Below are 13,493 nucleotides of genomic sequence, written 5' to 3'. Positions count from 1 at the left end.
TCCTAGAAGCCACCTGTTAGTCATTACAGCCATTGCATATGGTGCTGTGCTATTACTTACCGCGACTGGCAGGCGATGTATTAAATCTGACTACCACTACGACAAGCAATCCAGGGATGAGTGCCACAGATTTAAGCCCTCATAGGGGCAAAAACTAAAGAATTACTGATTAAGGCGCTGGACTACTATTCCCAAGAATACGGGATGGAATCCCTGCCTCCGAGGTCACTTTTCGATGGAGGCGAAAAGCAAGGCGCCCCTGTGTTGTGCAATGTCAGTGCACGTTAAAAACCCAATGTGGTCGAAATTTTTGCAGTCCTCTACTACGGCATCTCGCATAACATGAGTTGCTTTGGGACATTAAAACCCCACAAACCAAACCAAACTTTTTAAGGCAGTATCCAAATACGTTTACTAGAAAAAGAATACGAAATGAGAGTGCGTACTATTGAGCCGTTAGCGCTGTATAGTCGCAAAATTAGAGGTGTAATTTAAATGTCTGCCTAATTTTATTCTTTCCCGTGCGTTCCCATGGGTGCGAAAAAAACGATCGCGGGTGTTTCCCCCGGCACAGTGGTTCAACGATTAGCCCATTAATCTTCACAAGCATATTTCATAGCATAAACGAACAGGACCACAGAAAGACTAGAAGACCACGGGCACTACAAACAACTGATTTCTGTAGCTAGTCAAGTTCCTCGTTTAGTATCGCTGGCGCAGGCCATGTACTTCATACTTATATGCCTCGTTCTAGCGTCAATAATTCAGCTATCAGTAGCGGCCGTGTTTGTCTCATCACCGTGCTGCTCGTTGTGTGGCAAGACATAGCGGGCATGACATGATTATTTTTATTTCTTTAAGGCCCTATCTTGTGTCTATCATGTCCTTTTGTGCCAAAAATACGGTTTCAGAATAACAGCTTAACTAGCCCAAAATGTAACTTTTTTTTAGCCGGTTAAAGGTCATTTCGAAAGGTGCCGCAGTGCGAGGAAATTCGGAGACTTCCTGCACTATAGAAATACCAGTTCGTGAGTAACTCAGGAGACTGAAAAGCTCAGTTTGAATGGAAAGAAGCCCTGTACCATAACATGCAGTTCAGAATGCCATGCAACTTGGTGCAAAACACAAAAATGATATTTATAGCCTATAAAGTAGCCATTATTGCAACCCTACCTGGAAATGCAGAAGTAGGCGACGTAGTTGTAGTGCGTGATGTTAACGCCCTTGGGCAAGCCTGTGGTTCCCGACGAGTAGCATACAGCGAGGACAGTGCTCCGGGGATCGATGACGGGGACCTCCTCAAACTCTAGTTCGTTCAGTGCCAAAAAATTTGACGCGCAGACGAATCCTGTTTTGCGTCCCATACAGAAGAGCCCCTGCGCCAACACAAAAAGTATGCCGACGATTACGTTACTTCGCAATGCGAAATTTGAGCGCAGCTCATCAGCTTAGCATTTTGGTAGATTGAGGCAAAGATTTCGAGCAAGGCATGTATGTACAATAACACACAACTTTTTAAATTCTTCGCACATATTCCTTGAACAAACACCCCCCTAACAGTTGCTGACTCATGAAGGAAGCTTTGTGCTCTATTTCACTGCAACCTTTCTGCTTGTCTCTATAGCTCGGTTAGGGTGTCCGCGCAGAACTGTGACAGATACAGCGCCTTTTTTTAATATCAACCAATTTTAAACGCCTCTGATGCCTGCTGTACTGTCTATTTCCATATGCTTTATAGTGCGCCGTTCGAGGCAGCGCCGAATGAAAGGCGCTGCACGAACTCCTGATCGAACGCCCGACAGGGTCAGCGTTAATCCACTAATGATGTCATCACCAGTCTTGACATCATGATCGAATGAAACGCCATTATCACTTCCGTTTATTAGACATGGCCGCATGTGACACCAAGATGATGTCACATCCAGTCATGACGTCAGGGTCCATGACGTCACCAGTTTACGATATGCTCTATGGTGCGGCCGGTGCGGCGTCGATGAAGCGCCAAATTAAAGGCGCTGCACGAATGCCTGGATCGAATGCCCGGCGGAGTAACCTCATCACCAGTCATGACGTTATGAGCGGATGTAACGTCATTATCCCTTCCGGTTATTAAACAGCATGATGACATCACATCCGGTAATGACGTCATGGCCGATGACGTAACCAGGTTACGAGGCCGACGGCGACAGCAACGCGAAACGCAGGAACAGACGCCAAATATCTGTGCTCTAAAACGATCACGATTTGATATAACAATGGTTCCCAGGAAAGGAAATGCTCTATCTGTCGCACTTGTTCTGTGCCATAGCCTCCTTTATACTCTCTGTGCCTGTCAACGCGTCGCGCGAACAATAGAGCGGCGCCGTCGGGTAAAGTTGCGCGGCGCTGCCGCTCCCCTCACTGAGGGCGCTACTGACGTAGGGGTCGAAGCGCATGGGTCGCACGGGTACGAACGTCGGCGCGGGGCGGGAGCGCTGTTATTCGCTAGCGGGATAACTGTTCCTAAGCATGAATCGTGCATATTCAGCACATTTACCTGTAAGGCCGACATCTACTAAGCATAACAAGTGATCATGATACTTGTTAGGCAATAACACCAACGCTATATGGCATTTTATGTCAGGCACTTTCAAGAAATTGCGCATGGCTCGAAAAACTGCATGATTACTCCGCTAGCGACAATGGTAATAGAAATATTGCAATCCTAGACTACGCTGCAATAAAACAAAATTTAAAAAGAAAGGCACCAGCATTTATTTACACACTTCACACAAGCAACTGTGCTACAAGAGTACCATGTAGAAGTGATGTGAATAGTTGCCACAAGTAGAGAAAAATGTTCACGGTGACTTCTGTTACTGACAGCACTTCAGAAGCCAGCTTGATTTACAGATGATTGGAACAACTGCATCGCAGTATGTCATTGAGATCTGTAAGGAGAACAATGTTGGTATCAGCTTTTACTTTCAATGATTCAGCGCGTCGTACCAACGTTTTTTTAACTTGAAAAACAAGGAAAGACAAATATACGCGTTGCATCTTTCCGTTTCGATCACTCCAAAATAATAGTCACAATAGGCAAAGCTTGTTTTTTTATTTTTAACAGAATTGCGCAGTTAACGAAACAAAAATACTGCGCTTTAGCACATGTAACAAATACCGCACAGACGAGCTAACCAGGGAGGAAGTTAGCATCACAGTCCAGAAAAGACACATTTAATATTATTAATACCTTACTGACGGGCAATAAACACACTTCTGGTGCTGTCATTATTTTTCACAAGCCTTAATGCGATTGAGTACGAGGTTTGCGGTTTCCGATGCTAGAGAGGGACAGTGATACAGTTGACAACCAAAACTAATATAGGCTTTGCACGATTCGGTTTAACTCATTTTAAAGTAGTCATCTTCACAATAGGTAAATCTTGTGTTTCGATTTTATCACAAAATTTCGTTATTAGCGTATTGCAAAAAAAAAACAGCTTCGCACGAGCACATCTAATACACTACGCAGACGAGCTAGGCAGGGAAGCAATTAGAATTGCAGTCCAGAAGCACAGGGGCACATCTAACATTACTATTGCAGTATTGACGCTTAATAAACAGTGTTTGGTGCTGTCACAATTTTTTACAAGCCTCAAAGGAGCTGAACACTACGTAGCGATCGCCGGAAGGACAAAGAAAAGCTGACACTTACGAATTGGTGCAATGCTGTATTCCTGCAGCACCCGAAGGCAGAGAAAAGTAGAAGCATGACCTTTCACACTACAAAACAGTCCACGAAACAGCGAGAAAGAGGCAGCGCGTGGCTATGCGGACCGCTTTGCAACACGGCGCACCCGGCACTCGCCTGGCGAGGGTGACCCTACGTCGCTGTCGCCATCTCTCGGCAGCCAGCGGCGTAACTTGTCAACGCAGGAGGAGCGGCGGCGACGGCCGCGGAGCGCGGAGTTGCCAGGCACAGAGTGTATAAAGGAGGCTATGTCTGTGCACATCTGACCTCGCCTTAAGGGAAGGGCGAAAAGTAGGATAAAAGACAATAAAGAATGGATGCCGTGGCGGAGGGCTTCGATGTCATTTCTACCACCTGGGGATCTGGAACGATCACTGACATCGCACAGCACACTGACGCTCCTTCGTTTCGGGAACTCCGGGATCCCAGGAACTTGGGCTGAGATCGATTTTTGAAAAGCTAAATATAGTAAAGAACAGGCTGCAGGCAAGATGTGAGGAACTAAGCGAGTCAACCCCATTTCGGCATACAGTCTTTAAGATAAAAATAAAACTTATGTAGGAAAAACGTAGAGGTCTCTCGTGTGCAGTGCGATGACGTTGCAGGTTAAGAATCCTCATGTGGTAGAAATTATTCCGCTGTCCTCCACTATGGCTCCTCTTTTCCTACTTCACTCCCATCATTCAGCTACCCTTACAGTGCGGTTCAGGTGTCCACAAAGCAAGTGTGATAGACACTGCTCCTTTCATTTCTAGTAAAATAATAATAATTATTATTGCTAACAATGGCCTAACATGAATAACAGAATTAAAACATTAAAATCCTCGCGCCATCAATGACAAAGAGGGCTACAAAGCTAAGTCATAAGTTCTAACGCTTTAGCTGGTGGTGGGGAAAACGTTTAATAAAAATATAGAGTTGCATAAAGGTTGCTCTGGGGCAAGGCTTAGTGCCCTTCCCCTCACAAACACTAGGTGGAGTCCCTAGTACGGGACCCCAGTGGCCTCCGCTGCCGCCATTGCTCGTTTGACCAAGGTCGTTCGGGCTTTCAGATCGGAGCAGGTGACTAGGGTCGCCTCCCAGTCCTCCCGGGTGGTGTTAGCGTTAGGTGCAGAGGCAGGGTTGGAGAGGCATGCCAACACCATGTGGAAAAGGTCCGAGAACCTTTCCCCGCAGTGCGGGCTCTCCCCAGAGAAAGCACTGTCAAAGTGTTTAAGTGACGTTGGGCACATCATGGTATTCGTAAGGAGGCGAAGAAACACGTGTTCCTCCGCTCTTGTTAACCCTTATACACGGGTGAGGGTAAATATTGTGTCTCTTTTTGTACAGATGCGTGATTTCTCTGAAAGTGTAGGCTGGTGTGAATTCTCAGGAGGAAGGAGACGAGGTTGCCCGGTTAGAAAGCTCGCGGGCGGCGGCATCTCCTGCCTCGTTTCCTCCTAGCTCCGAATGGGCCGGAGCCCAGACTATGAAGCAACGGGACGGACGTTCGACGTACGAGCTGCTTTGCAGTAGTCGGTAGGCCAGGTCCGAGCTGTTTTTTAGTAGCCGCGCGGCAGGCCAGGTACGAGACCCAGCCCTGCTGAAAATTCCTACACGCCCCTCGCGAGTCCGTTATGATTGTTTTGGAATCAGTGTGTTGCTGCTAACTCGATGGCGACCTCCTCTGCCTGTGTTACGCTTCGGGCTTTAAATGTGAGCCCGTTTACCGTTTTGGACTCGTGGATCACTGCCACCGTGTACCACCCACCTTGGTGCAGGACGGACGCGTCCACGTAGTACACTCCGGGTTTCTCTTCGTAGTGGTGAACTAATGCCTCTGCCCTGGCCATGCGCCTATCCTCGTGGTCATCCTTGGACATGTTAGTTGGGAATGGTTTTACGTGCAGAATGTATCGCCACTCCTGGGGAAGCCTTACTCTTTCCTCGGTTACAGTCGTGTGTCGTATGTATAGACGGGTTAATGGGCGACGCCCCGACGGTGTCTGCGACAGTCGCGTGTAGTGGATCGTGAGGTGGGATTCTCTCAGCTCCTCGAACGAGGTCGTCAAACCCAGACCTTGGAGTCTCAGGTTCGACGTCATTAGGGAGGTTAATGGCCTTCTTCACTATTTTGCGCGTGATCACCTCGATGATGCTCTCATCAACGTTTATGTATCTATAAACATTGGCTCTCATCGTGTTTCTTGAGTTGGAGATAGGGGGTCAAGTACAGGATTCTGCTTGTTACAAAGGCGTTGGCCAGTCGTAGAGCATATTTGATTCTCAGTCCCCCTTTCTTGTTTGAGACTCTGCGGACCATTCGGCCCACCTGGTCTCCCACCTTTTTTAGCTTGTCGAGCGTGGTCGTCGCTAGCTTACGCTGGTGAATGAAAAGACCCAGTGCTCTTCTCTCGGGTATTGGTTCTGATCCAAGTCGCATTCTATCTTGTCTGAGTATTTTTTGGAGGGACGAATATAAACGAATTCGAATTATTTTGGTGAGCAATGAAGGCCGCATTTTTTCGCGTACTCATTCCCAGCGGTAGCTGCCTCCTGCAAGCTAGCCTCCATTTCTCCGAGAGAGCCCCGCTTGGCCCATATGGAGTTGTCCGCGTACAGCGCGCACTGCACACCCGAGACTTTCTCCAGGTGGACCGGGAGATTTTTCAGTGCCATGTTGAAAAGCGGCGGGGATAGCACCGCTCCCTGTGGTTCAGCTCTCGTGCCTAATAGAAAGGGACCGTGGTCTGTGTTCTGGATCCTCACGTAGGCTTGTCTCTCTGAGAGGAAGCGTTTTATATACTCGAACGCGTTCTTTGCACACCCAGTCTCCGAAAGGTGTGTCAGGATGGCCTCGTGCGTCACATTATCGAAGGCTCCCTTCAGACCTAGGGCCAGCACCACCTTATCCCAGTTCGGATGTTCTATTGGATTTATTATCTCTCTGTTAAGCTGTAGCAGGACGTCCTGAGCCGATTTATTTGGCCTGAAGCCATACATCGACTCGGCGAACACTCGCTTGTTTACAAGATACTCGGAAAGTCTGTCTCTGGCCATTGTTTCCATCTATTTGCCCATGCGCGACGTGAGAAAAATGAGCCTGATGTCCGTATCTATGGCTTTGCTGCCTTTGGGATGAAAGTTATGAGTGCCGTTTTCCATTCGGTGGAAAGAGGAACTTCGCCCGTCCAGTTCGAATTGAAGTGTTCTAGAAGGGATTGGTACGCGTGCTCTGGTAGGTTTGCTAGGAGTTTTACCGTGATCCCATTCCTTCCTTGCGTGGTCTCGCGTTTCACTCTCACTAGGGCTGTTTTGAGCTTGTATAGTTTGAAAACTTCATCTAGCTCAACTATTTTGTCTCCATTGTACCTGTAAGCTTCTCCCCTTGGGTTTTGGGTTGTGCTCAAGTACTGGTCTCGGAGCTTCAGCGCCAGCTGGGCCGTATTTCCTTGAAATGGGTGTATTGCCCTCTGCAGGTGTTTGTGCGACTCGGTGCGCGTCTGGTTTGGATCTATGAGAGCTCGGAAGAGACGCCTTGTGTTTTTGTCAGACATCTGCCTAGCTGCCGCGTTGCACCTCTCTACCCAGTTAGCGTCCACGAGTTCCGCCGCGTATTCTGTCGCCTCTTATGTTATCGCCGCGATCCGGGTTTTTAGCTTGCGGTTATGTTTCTGCCTGCGCCACTTTTTGACCATACTGTGTCTGGCTTCCCACAGGCGGAGGAGGTGGGTGTCCACATCCGTCACCGCCTCATAGAGCTTTACCCGCGTTTCCGTCGAACGGAGACTGGTCAGCAGCTGTTTGGTCCAGGCTTGGTATCCTTGCTCCTGGATAGAACTATTATATTCTTTTCTGAATTTTGCCCAGTCCGGCATCCTAGTCTGCCCCGTCGGTCTGGTAAGGGGCTTAGTGCGGATCATTATGTTGATCAGACAGTGGTTGCCACTGAGTGTTTCCTCCGTATTTGTCAACTCCACTCGCGTCGCGTTTTTTGAAAAAGTTAAGTCCGGACAAGTGTCCCTCTGCGCCGAGTTCCCAATTCGCATGGGGTACGCCGGGTCGGTGCTTTGGTTTGTTTGGTTTCACAACCTAAAGCGGCTCAGGCTATGAGACGACGTAGTGGTGGTGGTGGTAATAACTTTATTAAACAGAGGACAGAGGAGTTTGGGGCATGCATGCCCCTGGGCCCCCGCATGGCCCCACTACACTCAAACGTTCATGTTCCTGTGGTTCATGACGTCGGCAGCCCAGTCTGTGGCGATCTTCTGCCGAACGGGTCCTCAGAGTGCAGCAGGGTCTCCCAGTCCTCCCAGGTGGTAAGGTGCTCTAGACCCAGCGGGGGAGGATCCACCGGGCATTGGAACAGGATGTGGGCGAGGGTGGCGATGGGGTTGTTGCAAAGGGTGCAGGAGGGATTGGTGAGGGTGTGGTGGTAGCGAGACGAACTATAAGGGGACGGGAGGGGTGCGCGTTTGCAGTCGTCGCCAGAGCGTCTGGTGGTAGTTGTCTAAAGATGGGTGAGGTGAAGGATATAGTAGTCGCTCAGGCCGATAGGCCTGCGTTAGCTCACTGAAGGAGTGCATGCGATCGCGCGTGAATCCCGGATCGGAGGCCGCTGGCGCCCGGTTTAAAGAACCTTGGGCTAACGCAATGGCGGCCTCGTTACCGGGATTCCCGGAGTGCGCAGGCACCCATATCAGCTCCACATAGCGGGGTGGGTTAGCGGCGGGCAAGCTCAGTATGCTGAACACAGAAATGTGAACTCTACCACGCGCAAAATTTAGTAGCGCAGTTTTCGAGTCGGAAATTCTGTAGCGTGCTTGCGTGTGTGCAAGCGCGTAGGCGATGGCTGCTTCCTCGGCTGCCTCCTAGGAGGTGACCGAGGGGAGGTGGACAGTAGCAACAGGCTGCAGGAAGGAATTGGTGACGGCCAATACCGCTCCCTCATTCGTGCATGCGGCGTCCACCCATACGGCATTCGTTTCGGAGCCGTAGTATTTGTGGAGCGCCGCTGCTCGGGCTCGGCGGCGTTGCTCGTGATACAGGGGGTGCATGTTGCGAGGGAGAGGCTTGATAAGATCTTGGTGGAGGGGGCGAGGTATGGGAAGGAGGGTAGGGTCATTCGCTGGGACACGAATGTGTAAAGTCTCCGGGATATGGCGACCGGTGGAGGTCTTGGTGAGACGCAAGTATTGGGCTTGGCGATGGGCCTCCACAAGCTCCCCAATTGTGTTGTGGAGGCCAAGCTGTAGAAGGCGTTCTGTGGAAGTATTAATTGGGAGATGTAGGCCCGTCTTGAACGCCGTGCGCAACATGACGTCCAAGGCGTCCGTTTCCTGCCTGTTGAGTCGGAGATAGGGGACTATGTATAAGAAACGGCTAAGGACGAAGGCGTCAATTAGACGACATAGGTCGTTCTCCTTCATGCCTCTGTGATGGCCCGAAACTCGGCGGATGAGGTGCGATATCGCGCCTGTCACCCGATTTAGTTTCTTGAGAGTTAAGGTGTTTTTGCCATTTTTCTGGATGTGAAGTCCCAGAACCTGGAGCGTATTCACCTCTGGGACGGGACGGCCATCGATTTCGATGACAATCGGTGTGGTGGGGCATCCGCGGGTCGTGGGGCGAAGTATAAGTAGCTCAGACTTCTCTGGGGAGCAAGAGAGTCCGATGCTCTTGGCGTGTTCTTGTGTGAGGGATGCGGCGCTTTGCAAGGTACTCTCTATGTCGCCATCACTACCGTGTGTAGTCCATAGTGTGATGTCGTCCGCATAAAGGGTATGTCTAAGATGAGGTATCGTGGACAGTTTCCGGGCGAGTGGAATGAGCGTGGCGTTGAATAGGAAAGGAGAGAGGACGGAACCCTGTGGAGTACCGATGCTCCTGAGGGTGTAGGGTTGGGAGGTAAGGGGGTCGAAATGGACCTCAGCCATGCGGTCCGTTAAAAAAGCCTGGATATAAGTGTACATCCGTACACCTATGTTCAGAGCAGATAGGGCAGTCATGATCGCCTGATGTTCGACGCGATCAAAAGCTTTGGACAGATCCAAAGCCAGGACTGCCTTTGTGTGGCCCGGGATAGCCGGGTCGAAGATGTCGTGAGTGAGCTGCAGCATGGCGTCCTGAACGGAGAGATGGGGGCGGAATCCCACCATGCTGTGTGGGTAAAGGTCGTTGTCCGCCATGTGAAGTGTCAATCTCGCAAGTGCCACGTGCTCGAAAAGTTTCCCGAGACACGAGGTGAGCGAGATTGGGTGCAGGTTTTCTAGTTTAAGAGGCTTGTTCGGTTTTGGTATAAATATTACCTTGGCGTGTCGCCAGGACTGGGGGCAGGTGCCCTCCGCCCAGCATTTGGTGAAGTAGTCTGTAATCTGTGTGATGGATTTGTCATCAAGTTTGCGTAGTATAGAATTGGAGATTTTGTCCAATCCCGGTGCTGAATTTGTGCGGAGCGTCAGGAGGGCCGCTCTTGCCTCTGTTTCCGAAATATCAGCATCTAATTCCGGGTTAGATTTTCCTGAGTAGGGTGGCATGGAGTCGGATGTGCCTGGTGAGATGTATGTTTGCTGAAGTGTGTCAATGAGAGCGTCCGGGTCGCTGTTGTGTGTACGAGGCGCGTAACAAGGTGTTGTGTAACGAATTTGGACTGTGTTGGATCTATGAGATGTCTCAGAAGTTGCCAAGCTCGCTTGGTGGACAGTTTTCCGGCGAGTCCGTCGCACATCTGCCTCCAATTAGAGCGGCAAACCTCCTCTGCGTGTTGTTGCTGCGTCTGCAGTGCGGCCAGTCGCTTTTTAAGCGTTCTGTTTAACTTGTTGCGTTTCCAACGCTGGAGTAAGCTGTGGTACGCCTCCCAGAGGTGGGCGAGGTGGGAATCTAGAGTGGGTGTCTCCTGTGTGGTTGTAATTAGCCGGGTATTTTGTTGGAGATCGGTCATAAGTGATTCTACCCACTCTTCGATGTCCGTGATAGTTGTGTTTGTGTCGTCCTTTTGCAATGCGCGGATGGCGTCCCAGTTCACCAGTTTGTGAGTGATGTGTGTTTGGCGGGATTGTTGAAAGGGGAGCGAGATGTTAATGATGTAGTGATCGCTTCCCAGTGTGTGTTGTGTTCTTGTCCAGGGGACGCCACCGAGGAAGCGACTGAGCGTCAAGTCCGGAGTGGTGTCCATGCTGACGCTCGTGCCGATCCGCGTGGGTGTGTGGAAATTGTGTGTTGTGAGGCGCAGCTCCTGGACTAAGGACCAGAGGCGTCGACCACGGCCCGTATTATAACTGTACCCCCAGTCGGTGTGTTGGCAGTTGATGTTCCCTCCGATGAGGAGAGGGTGCTTGCTAGCTAGTCGGGGGAGGTCCCGCAAAAGCGTCTCCAGGGAAGACATTGGATGAGATGGGTGGTGGTATATATTAACAATGAAGAAGGAGGGCACTGTGTGTGGGCGATGCATTGTTTCCGTGATAACGCAGGGTGTCTCTGACGTAATAGTGGGTGTTTGGTGGGTGATTTAGCGGTGAATAAGAGTGGACACCCTGGGTTTGTCCGTGGTATCTGAGTGGTAGGGCATAAAACTAGACAGTGATGCTCTAGTGGCCGTATCCTGAAAAGGATGATTTGGGGTGGCGGGGTGAGGATGCGAACGAGTAATTGCAAAGGCTCACGCTTGCCCCGGAAGCCGCGGCAATACCACTGAAGATTGGGTAAATTAAGTTGCTGCCCCGCCATAGTGGAGAGATTGGGAGGCAAGTGCGCTAGGCGTTGAAGAGGGTGGTGGTTGCGAGGGATGAAGAGGAAGTAGTTGGAGATTGATGTGCTTCAGGATAACGGTTTGTGTGTGCTCTAAGGTTTGAATGCGGGTGTCTCTGCTGGTCATTCTCATGACGAGCGTATGAACCAAGCGTGAGAACATCGAGTCAATTTTGTTCTTGAGTTGGGTGAAGAGAGAGTCGATTTTGCAAATCTATCCGGGCTTCTAAAGCCTTTAGCTTTGATTCAAATTTTGCCTCAACTTGCTCAAGAGCATCATGTGTGACAGGTGGGGGTTCTGATGTATGCGTTTCTTTTTGGGCGGTGGTTGCGTGGCTGGGGATGTTGGAGAAAAGGCGGGAGGTACAGCTTGGGAAGGGAGGGTGGATGAGTAGGGACGATGTGGGGTCTGTATTAGGGAGGAAAGGCGGCTTACCTCTTCCCGCAGGGCCTTGAGCTCCTTGTCCTGTGAATCCTCCTGATGTGGCTGGGGTGGCGGGGCTTGTTTAGAGATGACTTCAGCTGCTCGGTCGGCCCATGACATTTTTTGTGGGTCCCTTGCCCGTTCTCCTTTGCGAAGCGACGTGGAGCGAGTGGCGTTGAGTGCTATCTTCCGAGTAGCGTCTCCGGGCGGCTTGTCCTTACGAGAGAGGTGTTGAGTTGCAGGGTTGGTTGCAGGTCTTCGCCCTTTAGCCTTGCATCTCCCCGTACCCGTCATGTGTGCTTCTCCGCATAAAATACATTCCGGAGTGCAGGAAGCGATAGTCTCCTTGGGATGTGGTTTCCCACACCTCGGGCAGTTAGTTATTCGTACGTGGCAGCGTGCACACATCTGTCCTGTGGCCTGGCTGTCTGCAGTTGATACAAGCGTCCATGTGGCCTCTGTAAGAGGTGCACCTGTGGAGTCCCCCACCGTAAGGAACTGTGCGAGGAACCGGTCCTTCTCTAAAAGTAATTAATATTGATCGAGTGGCACCCATGCGTCGAGCGTCCACTATTGGAGCACGGGGATTGCTGTTCACAAAATCCTCCAGTGGCTCCCTGGGGGTTGCATTCCAGTAGGCGTTCGAGATTACTTCTCTCACCACGCCGTCCGGGAGAGCGATGTAGGCTGCTACGGCGTAGTTGGTGTCTTGGTAATTAATTTTGGTGATTTGTACCAGCATAAGTGCGTCGGTCTGGTGTGGCGTGCTCATTGTACACGTGTTATTAGTGGGATGAACCCGTAGCTGGGTGCGGGTGGGCTGCTCGAGTGAAGCGGTGGCGTTCAAGATTGAGACGCGCAGCTGCCGTGGCGGTACTGAGGTGAGGTGAAGCCCTCCACGGGAGCGGAAAGTCACCTTGTAATCTTCAATCGGTAGTGGCGGCTGCTATCGTGACCTTTCTGCGGCAGCGTGGGCGGCGCGCAGCTGCTCGTATGCCTGGGCCTTGATAGTATTTGGGGTGGCAGATGATGCCGCTCCAGCGTCTGTTGTCTGCCTGATCGGTCCGCATGGCGGAGATCTGGGGAATCTGCTGTTGCTCCTGGGTGCGGGCAGGAACACTGAGGATGTGAGTCCAGTCCCGCGGATTGAAGTACCGAGGGTCGATAGCTTCACCTGGCACTTGCACCTTCATGATGGCTTTGTGCTAGGAGGTCGCGTTCGGAGTAGGCCTAGCTCCTAGCAGAGGGAGGCCTAGCTCGGGCGACGCGGCGGCTCAAGGCGAAATGGGCCGTGCGGGCCCGAAAACTGTCCAGATCGGGCCGAAAATTGGTATGGGCGTGGCGCTCACCTTCTCAGGGCTCTTGTTGGTGAAAAATAGGCCACTGGTTCGGGCTACTGGCAAATTTCGCCGTCTTCGCACGGAGCCGACGTGAAGCGCGTCCGCACTCCACGCAAGGCAGAACCGGAACCCCGCTGCAGTGGAGGACTCCGGAAATTTTGACCACCTGGGGTTCTTTAGTAGTAGTAGTAAGTAATTGATTCACAGGAAGGGAGAGGCGCAGTATCTATCAGACTTGCTATGTGGACACCTGAACCGCGGCGTAAGGGAA

General features: G+C 51.0%; 1 pseudogene; it reads right to left on the bottom strand.

Annotated features, from left to right (window-relative positions):
• Nucleotides 1-2,709: 2,709 nt before the first annotated feature.
• Nucleotides 2,710-13,075, bottom strand: LOC146192291 (uncharacterized; annotated as a pseudogene).
• Between the last annotated feature and the right edge of the window lie 418 nt (nucleotides 13,076-13,493).

The sequence above is a fragment of the Amblyomma maculatum genome, chromosome 4 (genome assembly GCF_055883805.1).
Source record: "Amblyomma maculatum isolate TAMU_Amacu chromosome 4, ASM5588380v1, whole genome shotgun sequence".
Classification (NCBI taxonomy): domain Eukaryota; kingdom Metazoa; phylum Arthropoda; class Arachnida; order Ixodida; family Ixodidae; genus Amblyomma; species Amblyomma maculatum.
The sequence above is the reverse complement of the archived record's forward strand: the minus strand, read 5'-3'. Positions and strand labels throughout refer to the sequence as shown.